Source organism: Artibeus jamaicensis, unplaced genomic scaffold (assembly GCF_021234435.1).
Source record: "Artibeus jamaicensis isolate MK-2021 breed Jamaican fruit bat unplaced genomic scaffold, CSHL_Jam_final contig_3176, whole genome shotgun sequence".
Taxonomy (NCBI): Eukaryota; Metazoa; Chordata; class Mammalia; order Chiroptera; family Phyllostomidae; genus Artibeus; species Artibeus jamaicensis.
The window spans coordinates 2090568-2101618 of NW_026521740.1; positions in this window are offsets into that span (position 1 = coordinate 2090568).

An 11051-nucleotide genomic window follows, 5' to 3' on the forward strand; every position below is an offset into this window, starting at 1 on the left:
GTGAGGTACCTCACTGTGGTTTTAATATCTCCCTCAGGGCTAGTAATGTTGAGCATCATTTCATATGTCTATGGGCCCTCTGTATGTCCTCCTTGAAGAAGTGTCTGCTCAGGTCCTTTCCCTTTTTTTAATTGGACTGTTTGTCTCCCCGGTATTGAGTCAAGTAGTGACACCCCAAAAGTCCTAGAGGAAAACATAGGCAGTAAAATGTCAGATATCCCACACAGCAATGTCTTTGCCAATATATCAGGGCAAGGGAAATAAAGGAAAAAATATACAAATGGGACTACATCAAATTGAAAAGCTTCTACATGGCTAAAGAAAATATCATGGAAAATAAAAGGGATCCGGCTGCATGGGAAAACATATTTGCCAATGATACCTCAGACAAGGGTTTGATTTCCAAAATATATAAAGAACTCATACAATTCAACAGGAAGACAAACAATCCAATTATGTATTAATTTTGTGGGAACCTGCCAATACTTTCTCTTATATCTCTCCTATATTTCTCTTGAATCATATGTCTTTCTACTTTCAATGGTCTCAAGATATTTTAAGAGAGCAGTTTAAACAGATTTTAGTGCTCTCCCAATGTAGCTATACTTGAGAAATAGAGTAGAAAATGCATATAAATTAGGTTATTTTGCAAATTGGTAACATCTTCAATATTATCTTCCTTTTCTTAATGGATTTAAATTAAAAACACTAATGACTATATTAGCATATTTTGTGCTCAGTAGGAGACATAATAGAATGATTCTTTGGGTACATTTGGAGAGAGATAAACAGTGAATATCATTAGCACCAAAATCAAAATAATATTTCACTGAAAATATTGAGTTTTAAAAAAGTGTCAAAGGCATCTCAGAAAATTTTAAATAAATTTATGGAGTAGTTGTTAACATACTGAAATGAAGACCTTATTGAAAAGCATAATTTTCCTTCTACTATTTTTTTAAAAGTCTATTCCTCTGTGACTCATTCTCAAGTAAACTCTGCTATCTCTCATGTCAGAAAAATATTATCCTAGACATGTTTACTCATCGGGTCTACAAATAAGGTTTTTAATGTTATTTTAGTAGAAGTAATTTGCTTATATCTACTCCTCTGATTTCCTTTACATGATCATGTATATATTTAAAAATTGGAATAAAAATTGGTAAAGTCAAATTATGTTTGGTTACTCAGAATTATTCTCCGCTGGGATTTTATGACATGCACAAATGGGAATTTCTCAGAATGTAAATGAGGCTGATACAGCCATGGGGACTAGAGCTGGGAATAAAAAAAAGAGAAAGCAAAGCTTCTCTCTTTCTCTAGGACTACATGATCTGCGTTTCTCATTCTTTTGGCAGGCCTGTTACATTTTTCCTTTTTCTTTCCTTTTACTTTCTCATATGGTAGTTTCCTTGGTCTAAACACAATGGACCTTAGCCATCCAGGTATGTAATCAACAATGCTTTTACAAGTTCACCTTAATGCTAACTGCCCAGAATTCTGCTACATCCCAGGTTCTGGCTGCCTAGAATGAAAGACATTAACTCAAATCAGCTCTGAACTTCTGAGAACTGTGTGCCCAAACCTGACCCACTCAACTGATGTGGCCACCAATACTTGATGTCATGAAGCCAAACCTTCATTCATCAAATAAGTATTTGTACTTACTGGCAGTTAAACATTGCACCTAACGCAGAAAAGAAAGGCATTCGTTTATATCATGAACTACACAGTGAATTGGAAGTGTTTTTCAAATAACCACACTAATGGAAGTATAATTAATTAACAGACTAACTCAGAGGGCAAGTCTGAGTTTTCTGAGAAAGTCTGCATTTCTTTAAGAGTTCATGACAAAGGAAAAATTTATCTAGTTTGAAAAGTCAGGGAACATTTTTCTGAGATAGGGAAGTTAGAGACATGATTGAAATAATTAATAGTTCACCAAGTTAAGGAAGGAATAGAAGGTGAGAATAGCCTACATGACCAAGGCCAAACATGTTCAAAAACCCTGTGGTAGGAGACAGAACAGTACACCCACACATTGTGAGGAGTCCTCAGTAGCTGCTGAAGAGAGCACAAGCGTGTGGAGTCAGTGGAGGGTGAAGAGGTTGGCAGGGGCCATGTCACTTGGTCTTGCTAGAAAAGCTCTGGCTTTGTTCTCTATCCTTAGAACAATGAGATCCTTAGAAAAACTTTAAACAAGTAGGTAACTTCCTGAGGCTTTTGTTTGCAAGATGCCCCTATTGTAGTGAAGAGAAGAGTGTGTATGGGGGCAGAAGTAGATGCAAGACCAGTTGGTAGTCAAGTTCATGACACAAATAAGAAATGATGAAAGTCTGGCCTAAGGACATGGTAGTAGGAATGAAGGAAAATGCTTGAACATGAGATATATTTAAAGATAAAACTGAGGCCCTCACTGGGTAGCTCAGTTGTTTGGAGTGTCATCTCGATATGCCAAGGTTGTGGGTCCCATGCCCTCTTGTGGGCACATGTAAGAATCAACAAAAGAATTCGTAAATAAGTGAGACAACAAATCGATGTTTTTCTCTATGTGTATGTGTCTCTCTCTGCCTTCCTCTCTCTCTAAAGTCAATAAATTACAGAAACTTAAAAAAAAACAATATTATAAGGATATGTTTCAGCCTAGAATTGGAAGACCACACTAAAGAGGAGAAAGAGACACAGTGTGTAAACTTGTTAACATGCAAACTGTACGTAAATTGCTAGGATTAAAGATACCCATATATTGAGTTGAATTGTGTCCCCCAAAAGATACATTGAAGTCGTAACCCCCAATACTTCAAAATGTGCCTTTTTAGGAAATAAGGTCTTTAAAGGAGTAATCACCTAAAAATGAGGCAATTAGCATAGGCTCTAATCCAATATGACTGGTGTCTTATGAGGAGGGATATCAGGAGACAGAAATGCACTGAGGGAAAAACAATGAGAAGACACAGGCAGAAGGTGGCCAACATATGATTTGCCGCAGAGGGACTAGTTCTAGTCCTTTGTCTCTTGGGGAGCAAATTTTCATCCCCTTAATTCTCAGAACCAAGTCTTCACACTGCCTCTGACCATAGTCCATCCAGCCCACGGATGCAAGCTTTGTCACTTTACATTTGCCTTCCTTTATGGCGAGCATAATTCTATATGTCTATAGCAGAAGGATGGATCAAAGAGTAAATACTTTACCCTCTTTGAACTATCAGTCTACAAATAGAATCTTCTGGGTTTTTTCAATTTATTCCTTTTTATTCCATTCAAATAGGTAGATAGGGAGGAGTAAATAAAGAAAAGAGAGACAGTATATTTGTAGTGTTTAAGGAAATATGTCTGATTGGCATAGGAGAAAAAGAGAAAGCTCATTTTTATATTTCTTACCTATTCCGGGAAAGAAAAAAATGACACACAAATCAATCATTCATTAGACCCTGTGAGCATGTATTCCTTACACCTATGAGTTGAATGAAAGGCGTTAAATAGTTTCAGCATTTTAATTTTCTATTACCTTAGAAATTGAATACTAAGAGATAAATGGATAGATAGATGGATGAAAGGATATATGTGTAGATAGATAGAGACATATAGATAATAGGTGGATAGATATACATCAAGACATAAATATATAGTATTTTTATTCTTTGAAAATTCTTTTTATTTCTCTAAAACATCCCTAGGTAATGTTCCTACATTAAAATTCTAGAGTACAACTCTATCACAATTTTTAGAAATCATCACCTATTGCATACAGCTCACACTGTGCCTCATATTATTTAATAGCACCTGGTGTTTTAACTTCTCATTTATCAGTGGCCCCTGAAGATTGAGGTAGGAACAGATGGAGATTATAAACCAATTCCACTCTCTCCTCATGTATCACTTTATTCTTTTTTATACTATTGCTAATTATTACCTTTATTGATGTTACATTAAATGTTTCTTGTCCTATAAAAATGTATTAATGCTTAGCAGCATATGTCATATTACAATAATAAAAAATGGACTGATTAAGATACAGAAGATATACAAATGGCAAATAAGTATATGAAAAATATGCTCTATATCATATGACATCAAAAATGCAAATTAAAACAAAATGTCATATCACTACATACCTGTTAGAATGACCAAAGTCCAGAACACAGGCAACAGAAATTCTCACAAAAATATAGAACAACAAAAATTCTATGTTGCTGCCAGAAATAGAAAATGTTTCAACTAGTTTAGAAGACTGTCCAACCATTTCTTACAAAACTAAACATGCTTCCACCATACAATCCAGCAAACATGTATTTACCCAAAAAAAGTTGAAATAAACAGTTCCACACAGAAAGCTGCACCTGGTGTTTATCGCAACCTTATTCATGGTTGTGAAAACTCAGAAGCAACCAAGATGCCCTTTAGCAGGTGAACAGATAAACTGGCATACATCCAGACAATGAAGTATAATTACTCAGCACTAAAAAAGAAATGAGCATGGAAGCCATAAAAAGACATGGAAGAATCCTAAATGTACTTCCTGCTAAATGAAATAATTCAATCTGAAAAGGCTACATGCTATATGATTCCAACTATATTACATTCTGGAAAAAATGCAAAACTATAGAAACAGTAAAAAGATCAGTGGTTGCCAGGAGTTCGCAGAAGTTGGGAGTGAACTAGCAGAGCACAGGAAATTTCAGAGCAGGGTAACTATTCTGTGTATTACTATGATGGTGGATACATGCCATTATTTGTTTATTAAAATTCATAGAATATACAACACCAAGAGTAAACCATACTGTAAACTATGAAATTTGGGTGATAATGATATGTCACTTTAGGTTCATTATTTATAACAAATGCACCACTGTGGTGGAGGGCATTGCTAACAGTAGAAACCATGCATAGCTATGGGGAACGGGTGTATGGGGACTTTCTATTCTCCACTCCATTTTGCTGGGAGCCTAAAATTGTTCTAAAAAATAAAGCCAATTTTTATAATGTATAAAATTCATCATTTTAAACTTTTGCCTGTTTCATAATACTCTTAATGATTATATAAAAGTTTTCAGAAGAGTCTTCATCATTCTCTTTAAAATCATGATCTTCTCATGAGATGTATTTGTCCCCAAATGAGAAGTAAATGCCTATTCAATTGTGAAAAGGAGAGACTTATTTTGAAAAACTCATTTAGGTTTTGGGAAAAGGAGAGCAATATGTCAACAATATGAGAGAAGCGGAAGATGAATTCTTCTAGGGAGAATTGTGGAAGGGAAAGAGCCTGCCAATGTCAATGCTGCAGATCCTGGAAAAATGTCATATTTTCCAGGACTCGCCTTGCATTAATTCCGCAAAAGGAGAGGACAGAACTTTTAAAGAACTAAATATCATGATTCATCATAAGGACATCAGAAAGTTGTTTGGCAGAAAAACTCAAAAGGAAGGTTGAGTCCAAATTTGGTCTGATTTATAAATTCCCTGGGCAAGAAGTACCATTGTATTTTGTTGTCCACAAAGCATAATATACCTGATGGAGTGTGAGTCATGTAAGTATCTTTGAAACAAAGAGACTTCCAAAGTTGGCTATCTTGGAGAGGTCAGTCAAAATCAAAACCATGCAGGTAGACCAGGGAAGTAATGTACAAGCATCTCTAAGAAGATGTAGTTTGGAATAAAGATTAAGTGTGGCCATGAGATCAAAAGCCTGAATATGAAACTCAGAGGACAGAGCCACAATCAGAAGAGAATCTCTAAGGAGGAAACAGGGTAGCAACTGGAAGTGTGAAATGTGAGGAAGACCAGTACAGTAGCTATTATTGCAAGATATGCAAGATACCCTAAATTTCACTTCCATCTTATTCAAGTTCTTCTCTCTCTCTGACTCTCTCTCCCTCCTCTTCTCTTGCCACCACCTAAATATTTCAAAATGTGCTATACTATGAATGAGCGAAAGCATCTTTTATGAAGAGGGACCTGATAAAATCCCAGAATTATCTTCTGGAGGGTGTGTCCCTTGCCCACAGGCTTCCTCCACTAGGTGAGCGTTCTAGGAACCCATCTGTATCAGTGCATCAGCTGGCACTGTTGTGAGAGGCTGCATTCAGCCTCAGTGAAGTTTTCTGAAGACTCTTTCGATGTGTTTGCCCATTTCATGGTGGGTGATTTATCAGCGCACCTGCCCACACCATGCTGAGTATTCAGCATTTTTTGACCACAAAACAGCATGGCCCCACCCTCCCTATTCACTGGATCTCACCCCAAGCAACTTTTTTTGTTTCTCCCTTGAAAAAAATTCCTCAAAGGGAAATGTTTTTGCTGATGTGGAAGAATGAAACAAACAAACAACAAAACAGAAGCACTAAAAGTCATCAAAGTTGACAAGTTCAGAAACTGTTTTGAGCAGTGGAAAAAAGACTCAGTAGGTGCATTGCATGAAATGGAGAGGATTTTGAAGGTGACTAAAGTTTAAGCATGTAAGAATAAATACACAATTTTTATAAATACATTTCAGGATTTGGGGTCCCCTCTTATATACCACTTCTCAACCTCCTCTCTTACTATTCATTTCTACCATCTTTATTTTCTCTTCCCCTATTTTTACTTCTTCAAGACAGTAAAATGTGTGTTTGACATATCCTTACCTCATCTAGTCCATTCAGAAATTTAAAGTGCTGGCTTTTGCATTTACTTGTCTAAAAAATTCTCTTCAGAAAATAGTATAAGTTAAAAATCAATCCCTGCACAAAAGACTATTCCTTCTGGTAGATGCTCAGATATGTCTTTCCCCCCTTTACTTCTAAATCCCCTCCCATTTGGAAATTCTGCTTACTTTTCATGGTTTTTAATGGCTTTTATAGGCATTTATTCTTCTGGGGAAAGTTCTGGTCCAGGTTTCATAGTGGAAGTGTTACTGAACAAGAGGTCCGAGGGGGGGCAATATTTGGCTCACCTGGGAATGCCAAAAACTGCTACAGAACAGGGGTCCCTCACAAGGACAGAATACTAATATCTACTGGGCTCTTCTGTCCGCTGCCAATTGGAAGGACATCTCTCGATGCCAGAGATTTGTGACAAGGAAAGGAAAGGTTTATTTAGAGCTTTACAGACTTAAAAGCAGTGACCCAATATCCCCATTAAAGTATCAAAGTCCTTTAAGATAACCACAGATGCCCACAGCACTTCCTTCCTCCCCTGCCCTAATTTGGGGTACCGTATCTCAGGAAAAGAAGCACAAGTCTGTGTTTCAGGCCACTGGCACCATCAGCTGTGTTGCCGTGCAGGCAGGATCTCTCTCTAGTTAATCCAAAATACTGTGGTACCCTCTCATGGTCCACTGGCAAGAGTTCTTTGTACCCAATTCCAGTCAAAGTCTCTCCTGCTTTCCAGGCCACGTGGCCAAAGGGGGCACCCCAAAGCCACGTGGGCCTCTTCTACCAAAGCTGCAGGGGTCAGGACTCTGATCAAAAGCGTGTGGCTTTCTTCTTCACCTGGCTGCAGGGGTCTGCACTCTGGCCAAAACCTCATGGTTCCCCCCCTCTTCACCTTGGCAAGAGGGGGTCTCAACTCAGCTGAGACCGCATGGCTTTCTCTTCTCTTCACCTGGCTGCAGGAGTCTACATTCTCCCAAAACCGCGTGGCTCTCCCCTCACCCGGGCAGTTATCCCCTCATGTCTCAGAGCCAATCTTTTCCAAGCTCTCACACAGGCCTTGTAACTCAGGGGAGCAGCCTCTAGTTACCTCCTGGGTAGAAGCCACTCCCTTCTCCCTTGCTCAAAACTTAGCCGCATCTATTTAACATATCTATGAAACCAGTTAAAGGTTATAGATATGTTAAATAATCATTCCAGAGGTTAGCTGCAAAACTGTTGCTATGCAAAACAGCTCTCAATGGCCCTGGTTCTATTTGTTCCTTCCCCCTGGGAAGGGGGGTGAGGACATCTTATATGTTTCTCCAATATTCCTATACACTGAATTCTGGACACCATTCCAAATCTTTTTAGCCCCCCCCCCTTGGCTGTACCCTGTATCGGAAGTATATTTGAATTTTTTGTAGAACTTCATAATTCCATTCATGTAGTCTTTTCCTTTGATTTTTTTAAGTTCTTAGTAAATTTCAGTTATTTCTCTATTTATGAAGAAGAAAGAAGAACCTGATTTCTAAGGGCCACACATTAAAGCAACAAGAAGGGAAACAATGTCAGCATCATTACCTGGCAAGCCAGCCCAGGTCTGAAAAAAGCCCAGGATCCAGGACACTGGGGCTTACTCTCCCTAGTTAAATAAATTTCAACGGGGTTTTAATCACAAAAAAATTAGATTTGACCACCATGGTCTTTTAGGAAATGTTTTGCTTTCTAGACAGAAGTATAGATACTATAGGGTTGGGTGAAATCACTTTTGATATTACAGTCAGTATTTAACATTGATCCTGAAAGAAGACACTTGACCCAAGGTGTGCAACGGGGAATGTAGAGGTCCCCCCAAAAGGAAAACCCCCACTAACAAGGCTGGGGGAAGAGGAAGTGGAGCAAGGCCATTCAGAGCTATTTTGCATATGTGAAGAACTAGGCCAGTGGTTTAGTGATGCTAATAGCTGTGCATGCAGAGCTCAGAACCAGGGAGAAGGGCGACACTCCAACTGGTGATGCAGCCATGAAGCGGTTCCCCAGTTATTGCGCTTGTACGAAGGGTTTGGAGGCAGCTTCTATGTCTTTAGTCCAAGCCTGCAGGTACTAACAATGGCAGCCAGAGAAAGGCAGAAGAGACCAGAGTACTGGCTGGTATAACCCTTTGTGCGAGGAATAGGCAACAGGTTACAGAGGAAGATCAGGCCAGGATTTAACCTCAGGTGTGGCAGCCAAGGGAGCTCTTAACCATGTGACTTGGGAGTGAAGAAGGGGGCCTTGGCGTTACAGTTTCAAAGGATGCAGAGGGAGCCACACTTCCCACCACGGAGAGTGGCCGTGCGGTTTTGGATTAAGAGCAGGATCCTAGCTGAGCGTAGATGACCAGGAGAAGCCAAAACATTAAAATGGGAATCTGCCCAGCTGAGCTGCAGACTTCTTTTTCTGAGAGAGAAGGGACCTCTGACGGGCCTGGTTTGGCAAGAAGAGGCAGGACTATAGGTGTTTCTGGGTGTTTCTTTTGTTTTTAAGGGAGGGAAATTTAACAGAAAAATTCTGTCCTTATTTTAATCCTGTGTAACTTTTGAATTAGTAGTTCCGTTCTTTTTCATGACACTGTCACATAGGGAGTCACAGGTTTTCTTGGGCAGCAGGCAACAGAACCCAGAGGCGGTCCCATTTCAATAGTTACTGCTGATTTCTTTTAATGAGCATTTGGGGGGCAGGGGCTATTGACGAGAACATACGATATCCAAGCCCGTCAAAACTGTGAGGCAGCATGGAACGTGATATTTACTACAATGCTGTTTTAAGGAGAAAATACGCTGATACATTATGGGAAAATGAACCCTGCCTGAAATTCAGCAATTACAAAGAGTTTTATGTTTTTACCTAATGCTACAGGTGCCCACTTCTAACTTCCAGGAGATTTATTTTCCTATTCCTCCACACGAGCATTATTGGCTAACATAGGCTCAGAGATTAGCTTGTAATTTAGCTATTAGTTTCAACTAAACTGATTTAGGATAAGTTTATATTCTCCACCTTAAGAAACAGAATAACAACAATAACAAAAACCATATTCTTCTACTGTACGTCTTCTCTCACCTAGTTCCTTCCCACAGATGGACTGCCGCTACCATGTCCAACAGGATAGCCGCTGGTCACATGTGCCAGTTAATATTTACATTTCTTATAGTAAAACGAATCATTCAGTTCCTCAGACACACTGGCCACATTTTGAAATGGTCAATATTCACATGAGGTGAGTGGCTACCAGAAAAAGAGTGCAGGTGTGAAGCATTTCCATCATCACAGAGGAGAACCTTTGTGCTGGTGGTATTATTTCTAACTTGTAGATCGGCACATGGAGTTATGGAATATAATACATTTTGAAGGTCGCTCCACTAATAAGTGGTGGCTCAGGGATTTGAACAATTTTAGCTGATTCCAGTAGCCCCACTCCAGACAGTGAGACACCTGCTACCCTAAATGATGTACAAAACTGCAAATTCCCATAGCGACTAGACAAGTAAACAGACAATGTGAGGAGATCCTGTGTGAAGTCAGAGGAAATGGGGAAACCTGTGTTCACTTTCAGGTGAAAGCATTTATAAATGATTTCAAAGATAATCTTGCTCTCCTAGTCAAAAAAAAAAACACTCATCTTAGAACTTAGGTCTCTGGTTCATGGCAACTATTTTATGTGTTTATGTATTCAATTTCATTGTATTTTTAAGGGAACTTGGCAAAGAGTAAGTTATGATAGGATAGAAGAGTTATAGTGGGTAGAAAAGTCAGACTATATTATTCAATTTGTAGTTTAAATTAATCTGAAATAAAAATTGTATCCCTTAAACAGAATTATGTATTTTAAGTTAAACTAGTATATATTATGAAATTGCATAGATGAAATAGTTGTTTTTAAATGAAGATAAAAACTGTTTTCTAGAAATTAGGCACATTGGGGTTCAGGATAGGAGGGAAAATTGAAAGCAAAGAATTCCCTATTAGAACTACTATTAGAGAAAACATAATTTTTTTAAAATTAGGTAGGTTTTTTTGATATCTCAGTGGCTTTGCTCACACAGAAGAGAAAACTACTCTCTCACCAAGAGATGTCACTTTCTATACTCCATGTAAAAAACAGAAATTAGCATGTTTAGTAATGTAACTTAACTGATAAATGCAGTATGTATTTCTACATTATCCTTCTGCCTTTATATCCTGTCTCACTTAATAAGAAAATGTGCCCTCAGGATTCTTGCGTGATTGCGCACAAACCACTGAAAAAAAGTTGGAGATAGACAACACTCAACCTGAAAAGAAAAATAACTTCAAGTCCAGAAGTAAACCACAGAAAATTTGAAATTAGGCACTAATAAGAAGACATAAAGATCAGGATCAGACTAAAACCAATGTTTTATGGTTCAAACTTCAACTTAA